Here is a 13,350-nt window from a genome sequence, read left to right on the forward strand (position 1 = left end):
CTTGGCGAGTCAGGAGCAGTAGAGCTGGAAATATAACCCAGGAGTCCTGACTCCCGTCCTGAAGACCCTTTTCCCTGAGGACAGAAGGTGCCTGTTCCTATTCCGCAGGGCACACAAGAGGGATGGGGGGGAGCAATAGGAGTTTCAGGCTGTGAACCAGAACAGGTGGCAAAGGAAGTTCAGATCTGGGCTGGTTAGAGGCCCCTATGGGGAGGGAACTATGGGGATCCAGTGACACAAGTGTACTGGCCAGGGGACTGCATTATAACACAATGGTGCCCAGACGATCTTACAGTATGATACACAGAGGAAGGTTAAGTCACTGAGCTGGGACGCCAAAGATCTCAGTGACTCCCTGTCTGACTTGTATCCCTCTGCGCCTCCTCTGTAAAATGGGGACACCAATCCCTCCTTTGTCTATCCAGACTGCAGGCTCTTTGGGGCAGGGACTGTCTCTTGCTATGTGTTTGTACCGCACCTGACCCAATGGGGGCCCTGATCTTGGCTGGGGCCTGTCGGTGCTACTGTAACACAAGAAGCTGTGTGGGTTCATTTTGCCTGTGTAGACAGGATGGTCAAACTGTGTTCCTGCCAAGCCCCCGCGTAGTCCCGGTTTTCAGTATGGGGGGCTGCTTGGAGAGTTACATTTCGGACCCTATGTGATGGAAACGGATCTGGTGCCAAATGGCTACAGTGAAAACATCCCCTCAACACCAGCGTAGGTCTTAGAGGATGGGTGAACTCAGGGTCATTGAGCCCATTTCACAGTAGGGAAACCAAGGCCGAGAGAGGGGAGGTGACTTGGTCACGGTCACACACACAGATCTTCATCGTAAAATGCTAGAAACGTAGGGCTGGAGGGGTTTGCCAGAGGTCACCTACTCCAGACCCCCAGACTGAGGCAGGGGTCCTAAACCATCCCTGCCGAGGGTTTGTCATAGACTGTTTCATTCTGGATTGGGCAGACGCTTCCTTTTAAGGGGCAGCCGGCGTGCATGTGTGTGTGTGTACGCGCGCACGCAATTCAGTTTGCTTTGAGCTTCGAAAGGCTCCTTAACGGATGCACCAAAGCCTGGGAAGGGTGGTTTTCCAGGAACTGCTGGGTGCCGAGTGCTCTTGAGTGTATCTGGTCCAAACACCCACGGCTGTACTTCTCAGGCTAGGGAATGCGGCCGCCTCTGCTCCCACGTCACTCCTGTTCTTACGTCCAGGATCCTTTGAGGGCCGTGCCCCCCCCCCCATGCTTCCGACCGTAGCCAGTCAGATCTGAATAACCGAAGAGCAGATTATTCTGTTGGTGCAGCCCCAGCTCAGATCTCATGCTGGGGAGGAGAAGTCGGCTTTGAAGTGAAATCACAGATACTTTTGCCATTTAAACCCCCTTCTGCAGGGCATGTGCTTTGAGCGCAACCTGTGTCATAATGAACATGGGCACTAATAACCAAAGTAACCTTGGTTCCTCCAGCTCTCCTGTATTTGCCCAGAAGCCCTTTTCAGTAGCTACTCCCCTCACTAGCCTCGCTTGTAATTCTACCCTCCCCAAGGGGCCCTACCAGCTACTATTCCGCCTAGCAGGCAAGATATAGTTACAGCCACTCTGGTTTGTTTACTACAGGCTTTGATCCGCTTTAGGGAGCGTCCCTAAAGTGAGACATTTTCTTTCCACTTCCTCGGAATGCAGGTGCTAATCCTCCTTAGGCTGGATACACGGGAGCCTTTAACCCTCACACCCATCTGGGACTGGTGCACCAGCAGCAGCCAGGAGAGGCTGATTTAGAGAGCGGTGCTCCGACTGGCCCCCACAGAGGGCAGCCCAGGTGCCTAACTCAACCGGATCCAAAAATGGAGATTGCCTGGACAGCTGCACATAGGTTGGAGGAATGGACTCTGCTTTGCTTCCTGGTTCCATTGTCTCCGCTGTACTGTCTCCACCTGTGTGTGTGTGTCAGTCAGTCAGTCAGTCAGAGCCCTGATTCACCATTGCCCTGCAAACAGTGCGCTCATTACGCCAGTGTGAAGCGACTGCAGTCCGGTTGTGCTTTGCTGCCCACGACGCAGCATGATGGAGAATCAGACCCAGGATGTCTGGCTGCCCAGTGCGCTTAGCGTGAGGGAAAGGCCTCAGGGAGTTCCAAACAAACCTGAAAGCGCCAGTTTAAAGCGGAGCGGGGGCAAGACAAACAGGTTGATTGACTTCAGCCTGGCTGCTCCCCTCAGGAAAAGCAAGCAGCTCTCTCCCGGTTCTGAATCGAGCCGCTTGGTCCAGGCAGCTGGGCTGATCAATTAGCAGAGACAATTTAAGACACGGCAGCTACTATGGAAAACCCCCAATGTCCATTGAATTTCATCCCTAGATCTCACAAAGCACTTTGCAAAGGTTTTGGGGAAACTGAGGCGCAGAGACGGGAAGCCTCTGCTGACGGCCAACCTTGGACTAGAAGCCAGGTCTCCTGACTGCTACATCACTATCCTATTCATCAGACTACACTGGAGTATTAATGTTTTATTAAGAAACCCTCCTGACCCTAGTAAGTAATTTCCAGATACTTTCGCATCCAAATCATTCTCCAGGCAGGGCCTGCTCTGTACTATATATCTGTTCAGCACCTCACATGGTGGGGACCTGATCTCAGTTAGGGCATCTACTTTAAAATGGTTAGCTGTGTGTCTATACAGTGCCTAACCCTAGGGGGTCACGTGCATGGCCTGGGCTGCGGGGCACTCCGGCAGTACAAATGAATAGTAACCATGTAATATTGAAACAGAGTCTTTTTTAAAGCTGATCTGTCCCTCTCTCAAGAACAACCGAATCCAGGTTCCATAAGCTTCCTCACCTAGACAGCCCAGCTGGAGTGATCCTGATTTTCAAACACCTCAATGCCTCCCCTCCCCCAGCTCAGCACACCTTTGTTTGATTTTGTGTTCAGCTCTTTTTGGTTTTTTTTCTTTTTTTTTTTTTTCTTTTTGCCCTGCACGTGCTGAACCAGTGTCATGAGGAGGGCTGCGTTTGGGGAAAGGCTCACCCGGCCACACAGAGACGAGATGTTTCCATGGTGTGTCATTCCACAGGGCAAAGGTTTGCTCTGGCTGACGTGGGGTGCACCCACACTAGGAAGAAAGGTGGTGGTGGGGAATAAATCACATGGTAGGTAATACGCGGCAACTAACATGGTAAACGCCTAGTGTGGACAAGGCAACTAACATTAACATGCGTTAACAGTTAAACACCAGGCGAGTATTTATCTTGAGCTGCTAACATGTGCTAAAACCGCTATTGCCTTGTTCACGCTGTGTCTTCAATGCAAAAACAGGTGGGATTTTACATCTGGCTAGCTCTCTCTCTGTAAAATCCTAGTGGAGACAAGGCACGGGGAGTTTTTACTTCAATGTAGCTAGTCAAGGTCAATCCGCCCCTCACCTGGGGTTCTCCTGGACCAATTATATCAAGGAGAAAACTACGGGGCCTTGTCACTAATGGGATGTTAGCTACTTTGCTGAAAAGACACACGTTTGTGGAGTGGGGAGCTGGAATAGGATTTGTGTTAGCAAACACATGCTAAAACACACCTTTTCCCCCAGTGAAGACAAGGCCACTAACTGCATCAGGAATCTGCCTCCGCTGGGCCAGAGGTGGTGTTTCCAAACCACCCTGCCAATCCAGATGCTGGGGATGAAATTTTTGCCGGTAGCCATTTGCATTTTGGTGGCACATTTCATCTGAGGAGCTCAGCATAATTTGCAGAATAGCGCTTTGTTAACCCTCACATGCCAACCCTTTTATAGGTGGTTATCCCCAGAAATGCTGAGGCCCAGATGTGGACGGTAGGGGCATAAATACTTTCGAGGATCTGGGCCAGAGAGATCCATTGACTTGCCCAATGTGAGGTGGCAAAGACAAGAAAGACAGGTCATTGTAAGTATACCAGGAATTAATTTGGAGCCCTAGTCATGGACTAAGATCCCATAGTGCTAGGCATTGTACAAATGCAGAACAAAAAGACAGTCCCTGCCCCAAAGAGCTTACAGTCTAAGTCTAAGACAAGAGACAACAGAGGGCTATGGGCAGAAAGGAGAGTACAAGGAAATGAGACAAAACTATGATATTTTTCTGCTTTACAAGTCAAGCTCACTTGAAAATCAGGATTTTGTTTTAAATTCCAAAGTCCTATATCTAGTGCCTTCCATTCCTGTGTTGTTCACCCTAGCAGTACACATAAGGAAAGGGTGTGTGATGTTGTGATCCAAAATAGTACCCATCATTATGCATGCTACGATAAGGGTAATCATTGAATGTCATGCTTCAGGGCGTAAGCCGTTTGCCTGTAGGGGTCAGGAAGGAATTTGTCCTACCCACATACAGCATTGCACAATTGTCCAGGTCATTGCACCTATGTACGTCTCTGAAGAATTAGATATTGGCCACTGGCAGAGAAAATAACCAGACATGGGGGACCAATGTTGTCTGGCCACACAACTTCAGCTTTTAGCCATTGGATCTAGACAAAGTCATGAACAAGATCCAATGGCTGGAAGCTGCAGCTTCATAAATTCAGGGTAGAGGAAAAGAGCAAATTTTTAACAGTGAGGGTAATAAACCAAAGGAACACCTTACAAAGGGACGTGGAAGATTCTTCTTTATCTGAAGTCTTTAATTCAAGACAGGACATCTCATCCTAAAGGACACACTTCGGAAACCACAAGACAAGGGCTTGACGCAGGAATCACTGGGTAAAACTGTTTGGCCTTTGCGATCATGCTAGATCATCCTAATGGTCCTTTCTGACCTTAACATCCATGAGGATACAGATCTTGAGGGATCCAGCTTCTAGCATGAAAACCCTCCCCCTTTCTTCTGATGCAGCTGGTCACTTAAAGCTGCTTAGAGGAGTTAGATGCATCTCAGCTCACATTTAGGATGGTTCATTGGATTGTGAGGTGTAAGCAACCAATTGTATCACAGGAAATGTTCCATCTTCTCACCGCGCCCTCTTGAAGAACCTAAGGGACTACAGGGGAGCTCTGAAAGCATGAAATAAAATTCCAAGCCAGGAAATTTCAGTGCAAAGGTCCAACGTGCTTTTTTCTTCCCCCAGTTTCAGTGCATATGGAGGGCAGGCATCCTAAACAGCAGCTTTGCAAATGATTAGCTACATCTCTCAGCTCATCATTTCTCCCGTTTAGCCTCTTCGTGCAGCTTAAATCTCCTCCAGTGGGAACCAGAAGGTCTTTCACCCTCTCTTCTGGGCTCCCACTGCCTTTTGTTTTGTGGTCATGTGTCCTGTATCATCAGCTATGCAGCAGGGCCTGTCATGAAAGCTTGCAAGATTGGCAGTGTGGTCAGAGTGTGGGACGGGGAGCCAGGAACCGCTGCATTTGATCCCTAGTTCTGCTATTCCTTCCGTCTGCAGCTTTGGGCGAGTCACTTCGGCTCAACTTTACAAAAGTGGCCCCTGGTTTGGCGGCCCCAACTTTATGCACCTTGGGGCTAACTTTGAGAGGAGCTTTTGGGTGCCCATCACCTCTTCAAGTTGAGCCTAAAATTAATATCCTCTCCTGGAACTGTTGGCCTTACCCGCTCTGTGCCTCAATATGCTCATCTGTAAAATGGGAGGATGATATTACTTGACTGTGTTACTATGTAGCTGTGAGGCCTGATTGGAGTTTTAGTGGTCTCTGAAGACATTAAGCGCTACGTATTAAGAAGTGCTGGATTCTTTCCTAGTTTAGTTAATGTACCTTTCCTTATTTATGCCCTGGTAAATTTGTTTTTATTTTAAACAAGGAAACAAAATGCAAGGTTAAATAATTATCCTAAATGCCCCATTATGGCTGAGAAAGATCTAGCATTCTCATGGCAGCTGTAACTGAGACACGAGCATACTAAAGTTAACATCACAAGCCATAACTTAAGACAATAATCCCTAACTTTTATATAGCACTTTTCACCAGTAGATCTCAAAGCGCTTGACAAAGGAGGTCAGATTTTAGAAATGGGGAAACTGAGGCACAGAGTGGGGACCTGTCCTGTCCTGCCCAAGGTCACCCAGCAGGCCACTGGCAGAGTCCTGACTAGAACACAAGTCTCCTGAGGCCCAGTCCAATGCTCTGAAGAACCCAGGTGTTCTGATTTGCATTCCATAGTGCTAACCATCAGACCATGCTGACTCATCTGTCGGTGCTGTGTGACGTAGGTTCTCATCCTGCAAATTCTGAAGTGCCCTTAACTTTAAGAGTAAAGTGAAGCATATGTGTGTCAATGTTTGCAGATCAAGTTAGCTGTACCCCAGAATCAGTTTGAATTTCGTGACTTTTTGTGTAATTAAAATTGCAATCCCCGAGGTTGTGTTAATAGATACTCATGTACATAACAAAAGCATCTATTCAAACTTTTCCGGGTTGACCTTCATAGCCTCCCTGACCAATATTAATCTGCTGCTTTGGAAATTTACAGCAAGAAATAGCTTTTGTTTATAAAAATGAAATTCAAGTCCCCCTGGTATTGACTTGTTTGTTTGAAATAAAACAAGTTGCAAGGATAACATCCACAAGGAAATCCAAACAATAATAGAATCCAGTCCGAGGACACCATGATCTTCTTGTGATTGAGGTTGCAGCTAGGAAATAAGTAGGATTTACTATTTGTTCACGCCGGTCATGTGCATGGAGCTGTACAAAATGCAAAAGTAAAGCTCTGAAAGTTTATCTTTAATGAACATGCTTCAGTGTTGTCAGCTGTCACCAGCCCGGAGAACTGGCTCCACTGTTAATATGTGTTAGGGGTCAAGGTACCTGGCCAGCTAACACGTGTTAAAACTACAGCTGACTTGTCCACACTAGGATTTTACCATGTGTCAGCTAATGTGTTAAACACACACTTTTCTGCCTAGTGAAGGCAGAGATTTTGAGTGACCCAGTTCTTGGGGACCCCATGGTAGATACTTTGTGCCTGATTCTCACTGAATTCAGCTGCCATAGTGAGTTCTCAGCACTTCCAAAAACTGGTGGTAACATAACTGAGTCATAGATCCATGATCAGTTTGTTATGTCGGAACTGAAGTTAGACAGCCAAATCAGTGGGCACGCCCAGCCTGTGAGCTTTTGGCTGTAATCTTTCTGTGCCTTGGTTTCCCTACCTGTAAAATGAGGACAATGAGACCGATCTTTGTAAAGTGCTTTGAGATTCACAGATGAAAAGTGCTGTGTACTGTCATTTTCTTAGAAAAACAGCACCTTTGTACGCCCTCCCCTCTGTGTGCGTCTAGTCCCAACGGCTGATTTGACTCCTCGGAGGAGTCTTTACTCCTGTTAGCCTCGCAGAAACAATACAGGGCTGGCGGGGTGTTTGTGGGCTCAAAGGCCAAATAAAAAATATGCTGTTGCTCAAAGAGAAATTATAGGCTTGAGTCAGGAGAGCAGTTCTGTGGCCTTTGTTGTACAGGAGACCAAGGGACCATTATGATCATCTAGTAGTCTGATCTCCTGTAGATGTTAAGATATATTCAGTTTTTCCCTTACTGAAAACACTCTTCTGAGGATCTTCAAGGGAACAGAAAACTTCACTGAAAGTAAAAAATAAAATAAAACCCAGGACATACTATTTAGAGGATGATCAGGATGATTTTTTTTAAAAAAAGGGTAAGGGCTGATTCTGCAAAGACTTAAGCACAGGTAGATAATTTGAGTAGCCCCCCCCCCTTCCCCCCCGCACTGAATGGAACTACTCGGGCGAGTAAAGTGATTACACACGTGCTGTGAGTGTTGGCGGGACCCACCGGAATGGAATCAAATGGACAGTTCCCCTTTAAATTCTACCTTTCCGGGCTCTTTTGAGACGCTCCCTCATGCTCAACTCCAACTTAAAGGCAGTTCCGCCTCAGCTCTCTTTTTTTTTTTTTTTTTAATTTAAAGGAGCTACGTCCCTATGAATTTGTGCCTGTGGACAGCAAATCCAGCCCCCCCATCAGAATAGAAACAGGTATTTATTTTCTAAACCAATGCAGAGACAGGAGTCTAGGGGGGTTATAATCTTTATGGGAAACTTCATAGCATCATAAAACAACTCAAAAGAAAACTCCCCAAGCATTTTGTATCTTTGTCCCCCCCCCCCGCCCATTTTCCAGATGGGGAAACTGAGGCACGGAGTCTGGTGCAAAAGCAGCTCTGCACCGAAGTCAGGGGGAGTGGCGCTCTGCATGGATTCGCATCTCTTTCAGCACCAGACCTTCAAAGTCCTCATGCCACCAACCTTTAGGCAAGTGAGTGATTTGTATGCATGTAGGTAGGTCCCCCCCCCCCTCACCAACTTTAAAAGGGACCGAGCCGCGGGTGTGGGGGTATTTGCAGGCTCCAGCCCTTGGCCCTACACAAATTAACCTTTGCAAATGGGCAATTCAAGAGACATGAAATAATGGGCGGCCCAGCAGCTTCAACCAAAATTAGAGGAGCCGCTTCCAACGGGGGACCCAGCCTGCCAAGAGCATCTAAAGAAAGGCAATAGGAAAGCGAGGGGGCCCGGGATTTTTAATCTCCCACACTAAGGGAATCACCGGGGGCAGCCCGCTTGCGGGCGCAGCTGGGGAAATGGGCGATGGTCCCTAGCTGGGCCGCCCACTCCGATGGCAGGTCTCTGATTCAGAGGTTAGGAATTTGCATCTGATTGCTATTTGTCACCCAATGATTTGTCTCTCCAGCCCTGAGCACGCCTTAGGCAGAAGGGGGAGGGGAAGGGGCCAGGGCTTGCATTGCCTGCAATGAGAAATTTACCAATCAGGCCAGATAGGGGTGCATTAAAACAAACACAATTAAAAGAGAGATACCGAAAAAAGAAAAAGAAAAACGCGGGTCGCCCAAGTCAGCCTGCAGCAGGGTGGCCCAGCGGGCGAGGAAATCCGGGCTTGCGATGAGGCTCCCCGGCCCAGAGGCTGCCTCGGGTAAGCGAATCCCCTTTCTTCTTCCCTTTAAAGTGGGGTCACAGCCGGAGGCCAGCCGGCTGGGCCAGCTGCGGGCATTTAAATCCTGGCAAGCGGGGAAGGTTGGCTGTTGCTCTTCATTTCTTTCTTTTTATATTAAAAAAAAGGTGGGGGGAAATGGGGTCTCCTCTGAACAAAGTTGGGTGCTGAATGTGGGGGTGTCAACTGCACCATCTGCAAGGCAGGTTTTCAGTCTTCCTGCAGCTGAGACTTGGACTCAACTTTGATCGGTTTCTAGCCCATTTCTAGCCTTTATTAGCATGATCACCCCACACCTCTTCTCTTTTTTTTTTTCTCTCTCCCCCTTTTTAAAATGATGTGTAACTTCCAAAGGGAAAAATCTAGCCCGTTTGTGTGGGGTTGGGTCTGGAAGCCGCCTCTGGATTCAAAGATCAGTTGCTTTTGCTTCTGGGAGGAAATCCGCTTAGCACATAGCAGATCTGACCCCCTTTTTGCGGGGGAGGAAGGGGGTTCTCTTCTCCCCCCAACCCACGCGAGGTGGGAAAGCACAGAAGCTCATACAGGGCAGTTAAAAGCAGTGGATCCTTTTCCCTGGTGGAGGGGGTTAAATGCAAACTCTCCGCCTGTTTATTTTTAAAGTGCTCGTCTCTCCCTGTTTGCAAAAGGCTCCATTTTTCTTGCAGCAGCAAGAGTTGCACACTGACCTTTCCGTGGATGGCAGCGCATTTCAACACCACTTCCCCCCCCACCACCACCCAAACAGCACTCACAGGCAATATTCCCCATTCAAATCCTGAGTTTTGCTTGGGCTGATTTTTCTATCCACCCCTCTCCCTGAGTATGAGACTAGAGCGACCCTCTTCATTTACCAGTTGAGTTAAAGACCGACCCCAGTAAAGCTGACCAAGTCGATTGTGTTGTGGTTTTTTAATTATTATTATTCCCCCCCCCCCGACCCAAGTTGCTTACGTGTTTGGGGATCAGGATCTATTGATTCGACAGGGCTGACTTGCAAATAAAATCTATATTTGGCTGGGGAAAAAAAAGGAGTGGGGGGAATGGATGTGACATTCTGCGGCTAGACGTTCTCTAACGAAGCCCTTGGAATTGTCTTTAGAGTTTTCTTTCTTTTTGACGTCTAAAAAAACCACTAAGAGGTTCGTATCCATCTTCTTGTTTGCTTTGTTTCGGGCTAGGTCTGAACTTAACCTTTGTTACTTTTGGCTTTTTAAATGCAATCCCCTCTCTGATTGTTGGTGTGAATCTTTATTCTGCCTGTGCGCCATTTCCAGTGGTGTAAATTGTTGTTGTGTGTGTTTCACAAGCTGTGTGACTGAAGTTTGATCCATTCTCTCCCCACCCCCAATATAAAAGCTTGCGATGACTTGACTTGCATGAAAATGGGGGAGGTAAGAAAGCATATTTAATCCAGTCATATAACAATTTTTTCCCTTCCCCATCAATATCCATTTAGGCCAGATGTTTGTCCCCACCAAAAAAAGTCCTTTGCTTGCTAGAATCTAAATAACTTATTACTGTTAGTCATTACCGTCGCACTTAAGGACCTGTTGTGCTAGGAGCTGTATATACACATAGTAAGGCCCCTTCCCTGCCCTGAAGAGCTTAATTTAACTGGACAAGACAGTGCTGGAGAGGAAGCTAAGATTTGCTTAAGTGGTCATGCAGCAGGTCTGTGGCAGATGTGGGAATAGAAGGCAGAGTTCTGCAATCCCCAGGTTTGCCTCACTAAGATTCACCTTCTTAAAACTGGGGTCAGGCTCACAATTCAGAAAGAAATGAGAGAATTTAGTGTTTGCGAAACTGAAGAACAAGTTGCGCTGTCTTGAAGCCGAGCGTGGAATGAACAAGGCTCACTTTCCACCATGCGTCCCACCCCTCAGCTGCAAAATCCTTTGCTCCCTGGCTTTGTGATAGCCCCCCACAGCATCTCCGTCATGTCCTGGCTCTCAACTTGTCATCTGCAAACTCTTCAGTCTTTGCTGGAGGTTGCATCTTTAAGGCTGAGTTCTGGCTTAGGAAAGTGATTGTGTGTCAGAATTGCAGAGTTGTTACTATGCTGCTTTGTGGCTAATATTAGTCCATCCCGCTAATGAGCACCACATACTTCTAGTCAAGGCAGCTGGTGGGAATATTAGATGGAATTAATTGACAGGCACATTCTCTCTAGGATTTGTTTGTTTGCTTAGGCAGTGCCTAGCACAACAGGGCACTGATTGCCAATTAAGGCCCTTGGGTGTTACTGTAATATAAATAATTTACTGACCAGGAGGCTCAAGCAATTCAAATCAGCATGGCATTTTCCTGTACTCAACTGTTGCATAGCATTTGCAGTTAAAACAGCTGCTTCATTCTGCTCCAGAGGTGGCTGCCCTACACTGATGGACATTCTGATATGTTCTGTATTTCAGTTTGTAAAGCATCTTGGGGTCCTGGGGGACAAAAGGTGCTATTAAAAAGTTGCTTTGACCTAGTAGAACTAGTTTATACCGGCATCTTTGTTTTATAGTCTTAATTTCTGTGGTTTTGACTGTGCTTACAGCCTGTGGCAATTTTTTCTTTCACCAAACTCTCAGTAGTGTGCAATTTCCCCCTGAACTCCTATTACTTTAACTACAAGCTTAACGTTGTCAGCAGTTTGTTTAGACTGCGTTCTGACCAGAGATTTTTTTCCCTTTATATCTTCAACAACAAACTTTAGAATTTTTTTACAGGCTCCTTCCCAACGTTCCTCGTTTTATGTCTATAACCATCGCACGCTCCATGCACCCTTCAGAACTTGGCATGAAAGAAAATGCAGTCTAGTGGTTAGGGCAGGGGACCGAGAGCGAAGGCTCCTGGGTTCTGCTCCCAGCTTTACTAGTCACTTGCTGTGTGGCCTTAGCAAAGTCCCGTCTCTCTGGGCCTCAATTTCCAGGTCTGTGAAAGAGCGATAATATCCATTCAGTAAGGTGGGGTTACTTCAGTTGTAAACCCTGTGGGGCTTAGACCATGTTTTGTTCTGAGTTTTACAGTTCTGGTCCATGACTCTGCCTCCTGGGCACCAGGGCAATACAAATGGGCTGTGAGCTTTAATTTTTCTAGTTTTTTATTTTTTTGCGATCCCGGGCTGCTTCTCCACTGCTCTGTGCAGCTGGTGCATGGCTGGGTAGATTTCTGACACCATCAGAATGGTAATATTCTGCACTGGTGGCAATGATGGACAACCGACACAGGGCAAACACCTCACTCCCTTGTTTGGTGTCAGGGTGTGTATGTGTGTTTTTTCTCCGAGAGCTTCAGAGTATGTGCGAATCTCAGCTGCGCTTTTTTTTTTTTTTTTTAACTTAAGTTTCTAGCCCTCATGGTTGCAGAGAGAAGATTGAAAACGTGAACCCTAAAGGGTTGTTAAAACAAAAACAAAAAAAACCCCAGAAGGCCCCCACACTTACATATGTGTAAATCCCCTAGTTTTTGTGGGACTGACTCACAAGTTTTTGGACACTTCAGGCTGGTGACACTGCATGATCGGTACAGGCAAGACCAAGCCACTTTCTAACAACACCCTGCTCGATCAGTTTGGCTTAGCGATGGCGTGCTCTGTTATCTCCTGTGGCCAGCTCAGCCATGCCATAGCAACAAACAAATTCTGGAAGGGAGGAAATAGCTTCTGTCGCTTTAATGTGTGGGAAGGGGAATGGACACAATGGGCAAAAACATCCACGTAAAAACAAAAATGCAAAGCGGTCCCTCTCTGCTGAAGGAGGATCTGCGCATTTCTTTAAAACCATACAATTTTCTACCCTCCTCTCCCATTTTCTCTTTGCTGTGGTGCAGGGTGACTTGCTCTCTGCTTCACCATCGGGGAAGATTTCCCCTATTCTGGACTTCCTGATTTCTTTTTTCTCCCCTGATCTTTAACTTCTAAACCACAGCAGTAGTATTTGCGAGACAAACGCCTCCCCCCCACCCCACCCCGCCAATTGTTGTTGGATTCAAGGTAAACTGAAAACTGTTGTCCAGCTACAGGTCATTACTGTGTGTGCATGCGTGGGCTACGTGGCCCTGGCTAGGGCAGCGTAACACAACAGAGTTGTCTATCAACTTTCAAAACCTAACTGCCTGTAATAGCTTATTTTTAGCTGAATTCAACTGACACCGTTTTTTTTTTTGTTTTTTTTGAGCACCTGCCCTCGTGGGAAGTCAGTGGGGTTAGCAGCTGAAACGCCAACATGATTGCTTCTAGCACATCAGCCTTGCTGAGACTATTTTTAAAATTGGTACCGTAGCGCCCGAGATCTGGGCCCCATGTGCCAGGTGCTGTACAGACACACAATCAGATACAGTCTCTGAGGCGCTTAGAGTCTAAATGGACGTGACAAGCAAAGGATGGGAGGGGAAGTGGTTTACCCAAGGTCATACA

General features: G+C 47.1%; 1 protein-coding gene across 4 annotated transcripts in view; it reads left to right on the plus strand.

Moving 5' to 3' along the window:
- ARID3A (AT-rich interaction domain 3A) overlaps positions 1-13,350 on the plus strand; it is a 109,090-nt gene that overhangs the window by 3,378 nt on the left and 92,362 nt on the right. For 2 of the 4 annotated variants that reach the window (XM_067559048.1, XM_067559026.1), the window contains exon 1: positions 8,710-8,930. The exons of 1 other annotated variant lie outside the window; for it this stretch is intronic. The gene's annotated coding sequence lies outside the window, so the exon portion shown is untranslated. Of the gene's footprint in view, positions 1-7,922; positions 7,976-8,709; positions 8,931-13,350 lie in introns of those variants that run through there. One more of the 4 variants, XM_067559040.1, reaches the window with a different exon arrangement.

Source organism: Emydura macquarii, unplaced genomic scaffold (assembly GCF_026122565.2).
Source record: "Emydura macquarii macquarii isolate MOO-44397 ecotype Brisbane River unplaced genomic scaffold, CSIRO-AGI_Emac_v2 contig_306, whole genome shotgun sequence".
Lineage (NCBI taxonomy): Eukaryota > Metazoa > Chordata > Testudines > Chelidae > Emydura > Emydura macquarii.